We start from the raw sequence: 13,323 nt of genomic DNA, 5'->3' as shown, positions 1-13,323 counted from the left end.
TAATATCTCTTTGCTTATGGTATGTGCATACCATTCACTCATAATTTGTATTCACTGGTTCCATCTTAATTCTATTCATTGATCAAAATTCTTTGCAAATAGTCTCTTCCCAATAATGGTACACTTTTCTTTTTATATGGACTGTAACATTCTAGACTATGATTTTGAATCACCTACAAATTGTCAAGTAGTAGAAATGATAGAAATTTTCCTTTTTTCAATCTAGACTACTTATGTTCAATGGAGCCAAAATAGTAGATAATATTTTTCATGTGGGGTTGCTTCTGTTCACTAAGTAAGATTATTGTTGTGTTGAATTCAACCAGCCAAGCTGAAAATTTTAATGGACTCCTCTTACAAAAAGAAGAGAAATAAATTGAGTGTTTAACAGTAACATAATATGTTGCATTACCAGTTATAGAGTTTATTGCCCCACAAATGAATGAATGTATAGTTTCATCTTGAGTTATTAGGGAACTGAATGCTAACTACTTCATGGAACCTGCCTATAGTTGTTCATATAAAACTTCATTTTTAAAGCTTTCATAGTAATGTAAATAGGACAGGTGATGAGTAATTCTATTATTTTTAACTCAATTGTATGTTTTGTATTAAAAAACCAGCATAGCAAGGATGATTAATACAATTTTTTCTAGTGACTTAACTACATGTTATGATTTTTATTGCTTAGTTTCAAATTTTACATTATCAAATTTCATATCAATAGCTGAAGAATGTCTCAATAAAATCTTTATAGTGCATCTCTTTGCTAGCCAACTAGATTGCATAGACTTCACTCATACAGTGCCAGATAATCTATGACACTAATAGGAGCACTATGACAATACATGGGTTTTAGTTATATGCACTAATACACATTTTTCCTATTTGGATATAGAAATCAATACAAATTCATCTAAGGAAGCTAAGGTGTGCAGAAATACTTCCTACACTAATCTTTGAGAGGATAATTATGGAAATTCAACTAACTATTGTAGAGATCTCAAAATTCATGACACCATAATCAAAATAATAATGAACTTATAACACAATGTATCATGGGGAAATCCTTCTAGGAGAAAAAACCCACACAATGTATTCTCAAATTTGGAAGATTACAATACACTTGCAATGCAAGTTCTTACAAGAGTAAAATGCCCTATTATTCTATTATTCTAGAGCCCCACCTTCACTTAATAAGCTTACATAACAGATCTATCTCTACGTAACACCGGTTCAATGGTCTCAATCGATTGACAAGTGTTGTTCAACCTCGATTAATTACATTATCGCCCTACGGGCAACAATTCCATTTTTTCGAACAACAACCGTTATTGTTCCAACAAAAGTACATCACCACAACTTGAACTTGAACTTAAACTCAAAGAAATACTCCTTCTAGCACCAGTCAAACTAAAATCAATGATACAAAAACCTCCCTAAGCCTTCTTTTTATAGTGATTTTCCACTTGGAAACCATTTTTGGTTTTACAAAACCATGGGCCAAAACCATGGGCAAAACAACCATGTCACATGTTACCCACTTGTAATTTGTAACTCCAAGAATACCATTTTCGTCCATAATTTTGTCCTCTAGTTTAGACCCTCATAAAAGTCATATAATGAGTTGTTTGCACTCTAAAAATAGCCCTTCTACATTGTTCTAGAGACTAGACACATTTTTAACAACTCATACACCTTTTTTCAACTCATAAACATTTGGAGAAATTCCACAAACAACTTCTAGATTTTTTCTAAAAAAATTCTATAATTTTTTGGCTACAATTTTCTAGAGTTTTTTAGAAAAAGAGCTTGCAAGGTTGATACATAATTCTCAACATTGTCCCACTTGTCAAACACCTTGGAAGAGTCAGCAGATCCACAATTTTATGGACTTAATTGTTAAGGGCCGAGAGGCCCATAGACTCTAAATACCATCTAAACTTCTCTAAGCTCACAGGCTTAGTAAAGCATAAAAAATATTCACCAAAGTCTCTACCTTTTCTAGCTTCACCTTGCCATCCTCAACCATATCTCTCGCAAAATGATATTGTACATTAATGTGCTTGGTCCTAGCATGAAATGTTGGGTTCTTCACTAGGGAGATCGCACTTTGACTATCACTATAAATTGTCACTTTACCCTATTTGAATTCCATGTCTAAACATAGTCTCTTCAACCAAACAGATCCCTTATAGGCATGAGTAGCTGCCATATACTTTGCCTCTATAGTGGACAAAGTGACCATAGCTTGTCACTTGCTCATCCAACTCATTGCACCATTGAATAATGTAAACACATATGCACTAGTGGATCTTCTACTATCAACATCACTGACCCAATCTGAATCCACATAGCCTTGAATATCTAGGGAATGCTCTTTTCCTATTCCATGAAAACATATAGAGTACTCTGAGGTACCCCACAAGTATATGAAAACTCTTTTTACTACATCCCAATGTGCTCTTCTTGGATTATACATATAATAGGAAAGTACTCCCACTTCTTGGGTAATGTTGGGTCTTGTATAGACCATAGCATATGCATGAAACTTCCAACAACACTCTGATACAGTACTTGACTCATCTCTTCTATCTCCAATGGGGATGTGGGACACTGTGAGGTTGAAAGCTTTGTTCCCATAGTAACAGGAACACTCAATGGTCTGGAATCTTTCATATTGAATCTTCTTAGAATATTATCAACATACTTACTCCGTCCTAGCCAAAGCTTTCTATTTTTCCTATCACTTATTATCTCCATTCCAAGAATGTATCTTGCTACACCAAGATCTTTCATTTCAAACTTTTCTAAGAGCTGAGATTTTAATTCTGCAATCAAACCTTTTCCTTTTCCAATAAACAACATGTCACCAACATATAAGAAAATAACTAGGAAACAATCACCATTAGACTTTTAGTATATACAATGATCAAATTTGGATCACACAAATCTCAAACTCAATACATATGTATCAAACTTGTAGTACCACATCCTAAGACTTTGTTTTAGACCATACAAAGATTTCTTCAATTAACAGACCAAATGACTTTTACCTTTCACCAAAAATTGCTTTAGCTATGTCATATAAATTTATTCCTCCAAATCTCCATGAAGGAAAGTTGTCTTCACATCCATCTACTCAATTTCTGAATCATAAGCTACTGCAATAGAAAGTAAAAATTGGATGGATGTCATTTTTGCTATAGGAGAAAAATTTCACCATAATCAATTCCTACAACTTGGGAGTAACCTTTTGCAACCAATCATGCTTTATACTTCTTAGTGCTTCCATCTAAACCCATCTTTCATTTGAACACCCATTTACAACCAATAGGCTTTCATCCTTTAGGCAATGGTACAAGGTCCCATGTATCATTCCTCTTAAGAGCTATCATCTCTTCTTCCATGCCCATCTTCTAGGACTCTGAATCATTCATACCAAGAGCCTCTTCTATAGATTTTGGTTCATCAATATTAGCATTCAAAGAAAATATACACCTCCAATAATCAAGAGAATATCCATACTTCATGGTGCTTTCCTATGTCTACTAGACCTTTGAACAAGATCTAGTTCAGGTTTAGGTTCATGATCAGGTTCTCTCTCTTTCTTTTATGATTTAGAACTCATAGAGCTCTCTTCAAAAACTTGTCTTTCTAAGGGCCTCAATTCAACTTTCTCATGTGTAGTAGGAAGTTGAATCAAACCTTTCTTTTCTTTTATCTATTTTGGTTGCAGTATAACAAAAGAAGGATTAAATTCTCTAAAAATAACACTTCTAGAGTGAAATACCTTTTGTGCAATAGGATCTCAAAGCTTCTATCCTTTCACACCATAACTATATTTGATGAAGATACATTTGATAGCTTTGTTGTCCAATTTTTTCTACTTCTCCTTTGGCACATGAGCATATGCCTCACAACGAAAAACTCTTAGATGTCTAAGTGAAGGCTTGTGGCCTGACCACACTTCCATTGGCATATTATCAAAAAGAGTTGATGTAGGAGACCTATTTATTAGGTAATAGGTGGTGGCTATAGCTGCGACCCAAAACTTTTGTTCTAGTCCAAATCCATTTAGCATACTCCTAGCCTTCTCCATCAAGGTCCTATTCATTATTTTTGCAACTCCATTCTGCTATGGAGAATAGAGAGTTGTCTTCTCTCTCTTAATACCATAATCTTTACAAATGTGTCAAAATCATTGGAGCAATATTCACCACCATTATTAGTTCTCAAATGCTTTATCTTCTTTCTAGTTTGCAACTCAACCATTGCTTTAAATTCTTTGAAATGATTGAAAACTTTAGCTTTACTTCTAAGAAAATAAACCCATGTTCTTCTACTGAAATCATCAATGAAAGAAACATAATAAACTGATCTACCAATAGAAGAAACATCAACTGGACCAAATACATATGAATGGTGATAAAAAATACATGAGAACTAATGAGAACTTGAGTAAAACTAAATGTAGTCTTTTTACCATAAATACAATTCTCACAAAAAGAAAACTCAAGATTGTAGTCATGCAACCCATCAACAAGGGTTTCATTCTTTAAGGTTCGTAGACCTTTCTCACTTATGTGGCATATATGTTCTTTGGTGCCATAACATAGTCTTCTCATAACTTTGATTTAGTAGATAGAACACCTTTGGGTACCTAGAATCCATGACCATCTATTGAAAGAGAAACCCTCTCCTTCTCTAACAAAGTATTTCTCTTCACAATATTATCAAAAGTGATATTACACTCAACCATGCATGCATCAAGCTAGTACAATGTACCCAATCTTCTTCCTCTTTCTATTACCATAACACCTCTTACCATTTTCACACCTACTTTAGAAAACTATATATGCACACCCACATCTATTAGTTTGCTAATAGATAAAAAATTCCTTGTTAGTCCCAGGATATGGAAGACACCATCAAATCTCCTAATTCTACCATTAGAAAATTTCACATGAATATTTCCATGACCAACAATATCAAGAACTGATTTATCACCCAAATACACCTTACTACCATCAAACTTTTCATATTTACTAAACCAATTTCTATTACAAGTCATGTGAAAAGTTGCACCTAAGTCTATCAACCATGCATTGTCACCTATATGAGTGGCCAATGCTATAATGAAAGCATCTCCATCTTCCTTCTCAGAATCAGAATCAAAATTTTTCTTCTTCTTCTTCTTCTTCTTTTCCTCTTTACAGTCCTTTTGGAAGTGTCCAAGATTGCCACAATTCCAATAGATCACCTTGGACTCACCAGAAGATTTTGATCTCCCCTTATTCTTGGACTTAGAATGGCCATGCTACTTCTCATTCTTGCCTCTTTCCTTTGGTCTTCCATGAACACTCAAAGCCTCTTTGGCATTCAAAGAGACCTTTGCTCTCATCTCTTCATAAAGTAGAGAATCAACAACGTCCTTCATCTTCAAGACAACTAAAGTGCTCCCTATGACCATGACAAGGCTATCCCATGAGTCTAGCAATGAATATAGCAATATTTGGCACCTTTCTTCTTCATCCATTGACACCTCAACTGAGGTCAATTGAGTCACCAACATATTAAAACTTTTAAGATGCTCAAAATGCTATCCACCTTCTTCCATTCTCAAGGAATACAACTTCTTCCTCAACAAAATCTTGTTTACAAGTGATTTCACTTGATAGATCTCACTTAGCTTCTTCCAAAGCTTCTTTATGGTAGGTTATTCATGGACATTAATTAGAATCAAGTCTATAAGACACAATCTAATGAGACTTTTAGATTTTCTATTTGTCATATCATACTATGTGGCTAAAGTTGAATTTCTGAGCCTTGGCTTCTTCTCATCAATCATATTCCATAGATCTTGATCATTCAATAGATCTTCCATCTTTAGCTTTGAAATTTCAAAGTTTTTGCCACAAAACTTCTCTACATCAATTATTCCTAATGTACTTTCCATCTTTGCAATCCTGCAACATAGAAATAAAAACCTTTGCACAAGCTCCCACTCAAACCTTGATTAGCTCAAAAAACCCTATATCCAACAAATAGAACCAAAATTGGCTAGGCTCTGATACCACTTGTAAGGAAGCTAAGGTGCATGGAATCACTTCCTACACTAATCTTTGAGAGAACGATTATGCAAATTCAACTAACTATTGTAGAGATCTCAAGATGCATGATAAAATAATCAAAATAATAGTGAACTCACAACAAAATGATTACCATGGGGAAACCCTTCTGGGAGAAAAACCCACCCTCCAAAACCTACACAATGTATTCCCAAGTCTATAATATTACAATACACTTGCAATGAAAGTTCTTACAAGAGCACATCACCACAGCTCGAACTTAGACTTGGACTCAGAGAAATACTCCTTCTAGCACCAGTCTTGCAAACTAAACTCGATGATACAAACACCTCTCCAAGACTTCCTTTTATAGTGATTTGCCACCTAGAAACCATTTGTGGTTTTACAAAACCATGGGCAAAACAACCATGCCACATGTTACCCACTTGTAATTTGTTACTCCAAGAATACCATTTTCGTCCATAATTTTGTCCTCTAGTTTAGACCCCCATAAAAGTCATATAATGAGTTATTTACACTCTAAAAATAGCCTTTCTACATTGTTCTAGAGATTAGACACATTTTTAACAACTCATACACCTTTTTCAAACCCATAAACATGTGGAAAACTCCCACAAAAAAATTCTAGAATTTTTCTAAAAATTTTCTAGAGTTTTTTGGCTATAATTTTCTAGATTTTTCTAGGAAAAGAGCTTGCAAGGCTAAGACACAATTCTTAATAATTCATAATTCATGTTTGTTAGTTGTCAACCTAATCTTAGAAATTTTCTAGTCTCATTGCCAAAATTTAAATTCAATACACTCCAATTTCATTTTTTTTAAAAGCTCTATTTCATAAGGTGCTAACCTTTATTATTTTGACTAAGTAAAAATAGGTTTTAAAGGACCTAAAACCTTTTACAAAGTAGCAAAAAAATAAAAATTGAGAAACCCAGAGAATTGTGCATCAACAACAAGAGCAATACAAGCTAAAACAAGTAGCTAAAAATAACAAGCTAGAAAAGACAACACAAAACTAACTATAGGGTCTTAAGTAGATTTTTGGCCTAGTCTGCAAAGATATTCATCTTTTTTGTAGAGGTCTTTAGATCATCCATTTCTTTGGCTTTGACACCCTCTATCCTCTTCGAGTTGGCCCTGGTGTACTTGTTAGGTCCCTACTCATCTTTCACTTCCTTGGAACCTTGAACATTCCCTTATTCAAATTTCTTCAGGATAGTGTTAATGTTGTCAACCACTATCTTTAGAATAGATAAATTCTAATTTTCCAGTTTCTTAATCATCTTCTCCATGTTAACAACTCTATTATCCAGACCATCCAACTTTTTGTGAAAATCTTTTATCAGTTGATTCAAAGCTCTATGCTTGTCTTCAAGGGTGGAACATGTTTCATTAAATTCTTAAACTCTTCGGTGTTACCAATCACCTCAAAAAGTTTATCAATATGTTGTCCTAGAGTTCTCTCCCCTATAGTAGTTTTGTTGAGCTGGTCAAATTCTCTTACAATGTTCTACATCTACTACTGTAAAATACTAATATCCTTCTTCATCAGCTTTGGATTGCTAAAAATCTCTTAAAAAACCCTTGGTCATCATTGCCCTTGTTATGAATAAGGTCATCCTCATCCCCACCAACATTGTCTCTTTCATAATCAATCTCCTTAGGCCCTTTTGTGCAATGTGCATTTTTTTCCTTTTTGCTCCATCCTCTTAATTAGAGGTTCATCATCAGAAGGTATACTTGGGACCCTTTCCATATTCTTCTCCTTGCTTTTAGAGACCTTACCAGTAATACCACATTTCCCATTACCCTCTTCTAGCTCCTTCACATAATCCATATCCACATCATAATCAATCTCCTTAATCTTCCTTTTCTTCCTAGATGAGCTACCAAGATCAAGATTTTTCCTCTTCTTATCCTCAATCTCCACAATCTCATCCTTTGATTTTATTTAAGGATGTTCATAACTAGCACCATTAGACCCTCATGAAAAGCATGGTCACCCTCAGGATCATTCTGAATAGCTAAAATTGTAGTATCCAATGATTTCTTGAGGTAGAAGGGAAGATTAAGCCTAACCCTATGCTTGAAATAGTTCACTAGCATAAAGTGGTACCCAAATATCTTAGTAAAGCAGCCATCCAAAGTTAAGTATTCAATAAAAATGAACATTAAAAACCTCCAGGGGTGAGAATAGTCTTCATTGCTATAATCTTCATTTTTGTTTTGTTATTGCAATTCCTAGATCATGAACAATCTACCATTTCTATAGATAGTAATGTTTTATTCATCCTTCTTCTCTTATACAAAAACAAGACATTTGATTTTTCCCTTTACATTATCTCCACATATTTATGCCCCATTTCATCATGGATGTAATGGACAAAAGAAGTAAATGATCATAAGCTAGTCCTATTCCACAAACAATGTACTTGTTTGATTGTAGATAATGGAAAATCTAATCCCATCAACCCAAATTGGAAGTAGGGAAAGATTACTTTGAAATCCTTTAGTCACGTATCATTTATTATCTATGCTCCATTGTAAAAATTTAGTGAATAAATATCTTTCTTTGTGCTCAATATCATTTTAGTTTTTTTTATTAATGACTTATATTTCCATGGAATTCAAACTGGCTTTTCTTCTCTCTATGTAACAACACAGACATAGGTTTTAGAGTGGGCCATTGAAAAATAAATTTTAGGGGATGTAATAGTTATTCTACAAAATTATGTGTTCATAGAATTCCTAAAAATGAAGGAGCAAGATATAAACCTAATTATTCCAATAGCTAATAAGGCTATCTTCTTAAGTAGTAAATGCTTTTGTTGAATATGTAGTCTAGATAGGTTTTCCAATCAAAATCAATCTTACTGGGCATCCAAGTTCCTATAAATTCCTTCATAATATTTTAAGTGAATTGTAAAATTGATTAACTAGAGGGGAGGTTCCCAAAATTATAAATTACCAAGAAAGAAGATAAATTTTAAGTTGAGATCAGGCATATGTGTTTAGAAAATGTTACCATTTCACAAAAATATCCTCAATGAGCTTAGAGTTTTATCCTAATAGAATCAAGTGTTGATATCTTCATTATCCCTAGCCTGGAAGTGGATAGATCTCTCTAGAATACTTTATTTTTTGAGTAGCCAATGCAATGAATGAACAACCCACTGACATGTGCAAGGAACATCCAATTCAATAAGGGGACATGTCTAAGCATACAACAACTTAAAATAACAAACTTGGGTTTTCTATGAAACAATCTTTAATATGAGTTAAGATGAATAAACAAGTCATACAAAAGTTTTTAACACTAATGTCTTATTATTCGCTCTATTTTATTTTTATATGCCTTCTCTATAGTGTCTCTTCACACCAAGAGGGGTGCTTAGCATCAAGATAATGAAGTAAATCACCATCCTTGTAAGATGAAAATAACAGGTAAGTGGCATTGTTGATGTGGTTTAGTGATCTCCTTTGCTTGTACACTAATTTAATTATAACCTCAATGTCAATATCAATAAGCTTGTTACTACATATAATAGTTTGTCGCTAATTCACAACATACACAACTACATATGACCATTCTCTTACCCATGTGTTGTCTTTTAGTTCCTTCTGCATATGGTCATTCTCTAACTTGTGTGGTGTAATTTAGTTCCCTGGATACCCATTCATAAAGTTTCTTAAATAATTAGAGAAACACTTTTCATGTAAGAAAATTTCTAAAATGGTTTTAAGTTGAGATATAAACTGTTGTGCACAAGTGATATTGTGCTAGATATAACAAAAACCTAGACATTGTTTGAATCCCAAGCAAAAATTAAATTTTTACCCAAATATAATTACAAATGGCTTCTATTTTTATGTTGTAAAATATTTGTACACTTTGGCATACCCATTGCACCCAAAGGTGTGATCACTAGTGTTAGACCACCTTAAAAGGAGTGGTGAGCCTTGATGGAGTGCCACCAAGTTAACACATACAATTTTCAAAACAACTCTATTAGTAGCTAGAAGTTTTCTACAATCTATAAGAGATAGTAATTGTAGTTTGTGGATTTGATTATGTGAGTTTTTTTCATCTAGCATTTGGAATCACATAGATTCATAACTTGAAAACTAGAGGAAGAGGAGGAAGTGGGACATAGGGAATTGAAATATAGCAGATATTTCTTGTCATGGATTGGATGTACCTTGTAATATAGTAGAAATGGGCCACATTAGACTAGATTTTCTATGTGATCATGCAAATACATTGATAATTGGTGGAAGTGCCATGTTGAATGCCAAGAAGGAAAAAAACGAAGTGATATGGGTAGGATAGGTGTATATCGTGGCAATTTTCTAGGTAGATTTGCTATGAATTAAGGCAAAATTTCTCCCTAAAAGAAGTATATGTGAGATGACTAATAGGTAGTGCTTGAAAGAAGGTGGATAAACAAACAATATAGCATGGTGGAATCTAGGTGGATGTGCTGAATAATGTTGTGGATTTTCCAAGCAAGTGGTGGATGTGGGTTGTGGAAGAGAAGGGGCAAGAATGCCAAGCTAGAGGGTGGATATGCTTAAAAAGAGATGGGATATGCACAAGGGTGAACATGCTTTGTTTTATGGCAGATGAGCATTTTAAAAGGGCATATATTCATGAAGTGAACCTGTAGATATGCTTTACTAGACACCACAAGTAGGATATGATCATGAAGAGGATTAGGGTTAACAACCATCTCACACAATTTAATCAAAATAGAATTTTAACATCTATTGAAATTTAGTAATTTCTTTCTACTTAAATTCCTGGCTAGAGTGGGTAGTCTACAATTTATCTTATAATTGTAGGATATTTTAGGTCTTTAGTTCCTTAATAGGCACATGTCATTGAAGTCTTTGAAGAACACTTGTCATCTTGTTAGCCAAGTACATTACATCTCGTATCTATGGATAATTTAGGTTTCTAAGCCCATGATGAAGGCAAACCACCTTGCATCCTTGCAACATAACTAGAGCTTCAAGGGACACTTCTTGCTAAATTTAGTGTGATACACAATTACAAGAGTTGGATTTAGCTCCAGATTATTTGGCTGATTGTTTACTTGACTTGGGCTCGTATTCAAAAAATTTAAAAATAAAGAAACTACCAAGTAAAAGAATTTCAAGTTTTTATTTTCTCCATTTGCACTACTTTCCAGATCATGTTTCTCACTACACTATTGGTCTCCACCATTTAAAGGCCCTGAACTATGTAGAAAGCATGAGCAAAGGCACACATTATTTAAATTTATTTTTTAATGGTTTCATTTTTTTGTCAGTCTTTTGGTGTTTTGAACAATCATGCTTGATCATGTTTGACTAGTGTGCACAATAAGGGTGTCATTTCCAGTCATGGATGGAACTTCTAGCATTTTATAGTTAAGATTTTAGGTTTTTTTAAGTCACTTGTAACCGATCACTAAGGGAGTTATTGACAGCTGAATATTCATTGATTTGAGTAGGATATCCATGGGCCTACTTTCTTAGGACTTGTTAGTAGAAGATGAAATGATGTATATTGTATACCTCTTCCTTTGACTATACAAAGGATGTTAGAACTAATACCACAAGTGTTCTTGGTACTGCAGCAGCTAGATACATTCTACAATATGGTCTCTATATTGATAAACCTATCTTAGAATTAATCCAAACATCTAGATCTGATATTTTCAATACTTATTAATTTAAGTTGTGCATGATTTGAAGGCACACACTTCACCACTCACATGCATTGCTCACATGCACCATTCTATTGCATACACATGAAGTGGTGATGCATTTCAACGCATTCACAATGCATTAATTTAGATTTATTTATAACTTCATGTTTAATAAAACTGCATTTTGCAGTTAGCTTCGTAGGGATCATTTATTATTATTTTTAATTATTTGTTAATTAGGTTGCATATTATGCAAAACTCTGATTTTCATGCAATCTCTTTGCATGTTATTGTTTAGGATTTTTTTATTATCTTCCATGATCAGTAGTTAAGGTTAAGTGTTTTAATTTTTTCTTTATAATGTATTTTGTATTTTCAGGATTGTAACACATTCAATAAAAATAGAGCTTTTTTTTTTTTTTTTTTCAATTGTTCATTGTTTTGCTCTATTTTTTAAATTTCTTTGATTATTAATGTAGTGTAAGAGATTTTATTTTAGATCTTTAATTGGTATTAGAGCAGGTTGTAGAATATTGTTCTCTTGCAAGCATAGTGGTAGTTTTCTCCAAGATCTTTCAAAATGGAAAATGGTGGCAACTTTCCATTCCAACTTTCATTTCTTTCTAAAGACAACTATGAATATTAAAGTATCAAGATGAAGACCCCTACTATTATCTCAAGATCTTTGGAAATTAGTAGGAGGATACACTAAGCCTGTAGACCTAAATGCTTTAAATCCCTTAACACAAGATCAATAGAATTAGTTGAAAAAAGACAATAAGAAGGATAATCAAGCTCTTTTCCTCATTCAAACTACATTGGATATGTCTATTTCCCATGTATAGCTGGTATGAAAAAGTCAAAGGATGCATAGGAAGCCCTTCAAAAAAGATACCAAGGATCTAACAAGATAAGATGGGTGAGAATTCAAACCCTTCGAAGAGATTTCACAAATTTAAGGATGAGAGAAGCTAATTCCACTCATGAGTTTATTATGAGGGCTTAAACTATTATCAATCATCCTAAAGCTCAAGGGGAAACTATTATAGAGCAAAAAATTATAGAGAAGATTCAGGGATCTCTTCCTCCAAAGTTTGATACAATGGTAATATATATTGAATAGAGTAAAGATACATCTACCTTCAAAATTGAAGAGTTAACAGGTTCTTCACAAATAACATGAAGAGCACATGCAACATTCAATAGAGAATCTAGTGCAAGTGTTCTAGTCTACAGTCAAAATTGAAGCAAAATCTACAACCTCTTTTTAATCAAACAAAACTCAAGGTGAGTCTTCTACATCAAGAGGATGTGGTAGAGGACAAGGAAGAAGAAATAACCGAGGAAGAGGAAATAACCAAGAAAGAGGAAGGAGTTCTGAGGATCGAAGAAGCATCTAGTGCAGATATTGTGAAAGGTATGGAAACTATGAATTTGAATGTAGAAAGAAAAAACTTGATTTGAATAAGTGAAGATCCAACTATACTAAAAAATCTCTTGAAGATTCAAGGCACTCTATGTTCTTTACATGCAATTTG

This window comes from Cupressus sempervirens, chromosome 5 (genome assembly GCF_028749045.1).
Source record: "Cupressus sempervirens isolate cs-2001-9-10 chromosome 5, ASM2874904v1, whole genome shotgun sequence".
Classification (NCBI taxonomy): domain Eukaryota; kingdom Viridiplantae; phylum Streptophyta; class Pinopsida; order Cupressales; family Cupressaceae; genus Cupressus; species Cupressus sempervirens.
This window is presented reverse-complemented; position numbering follows the sequence as displayed.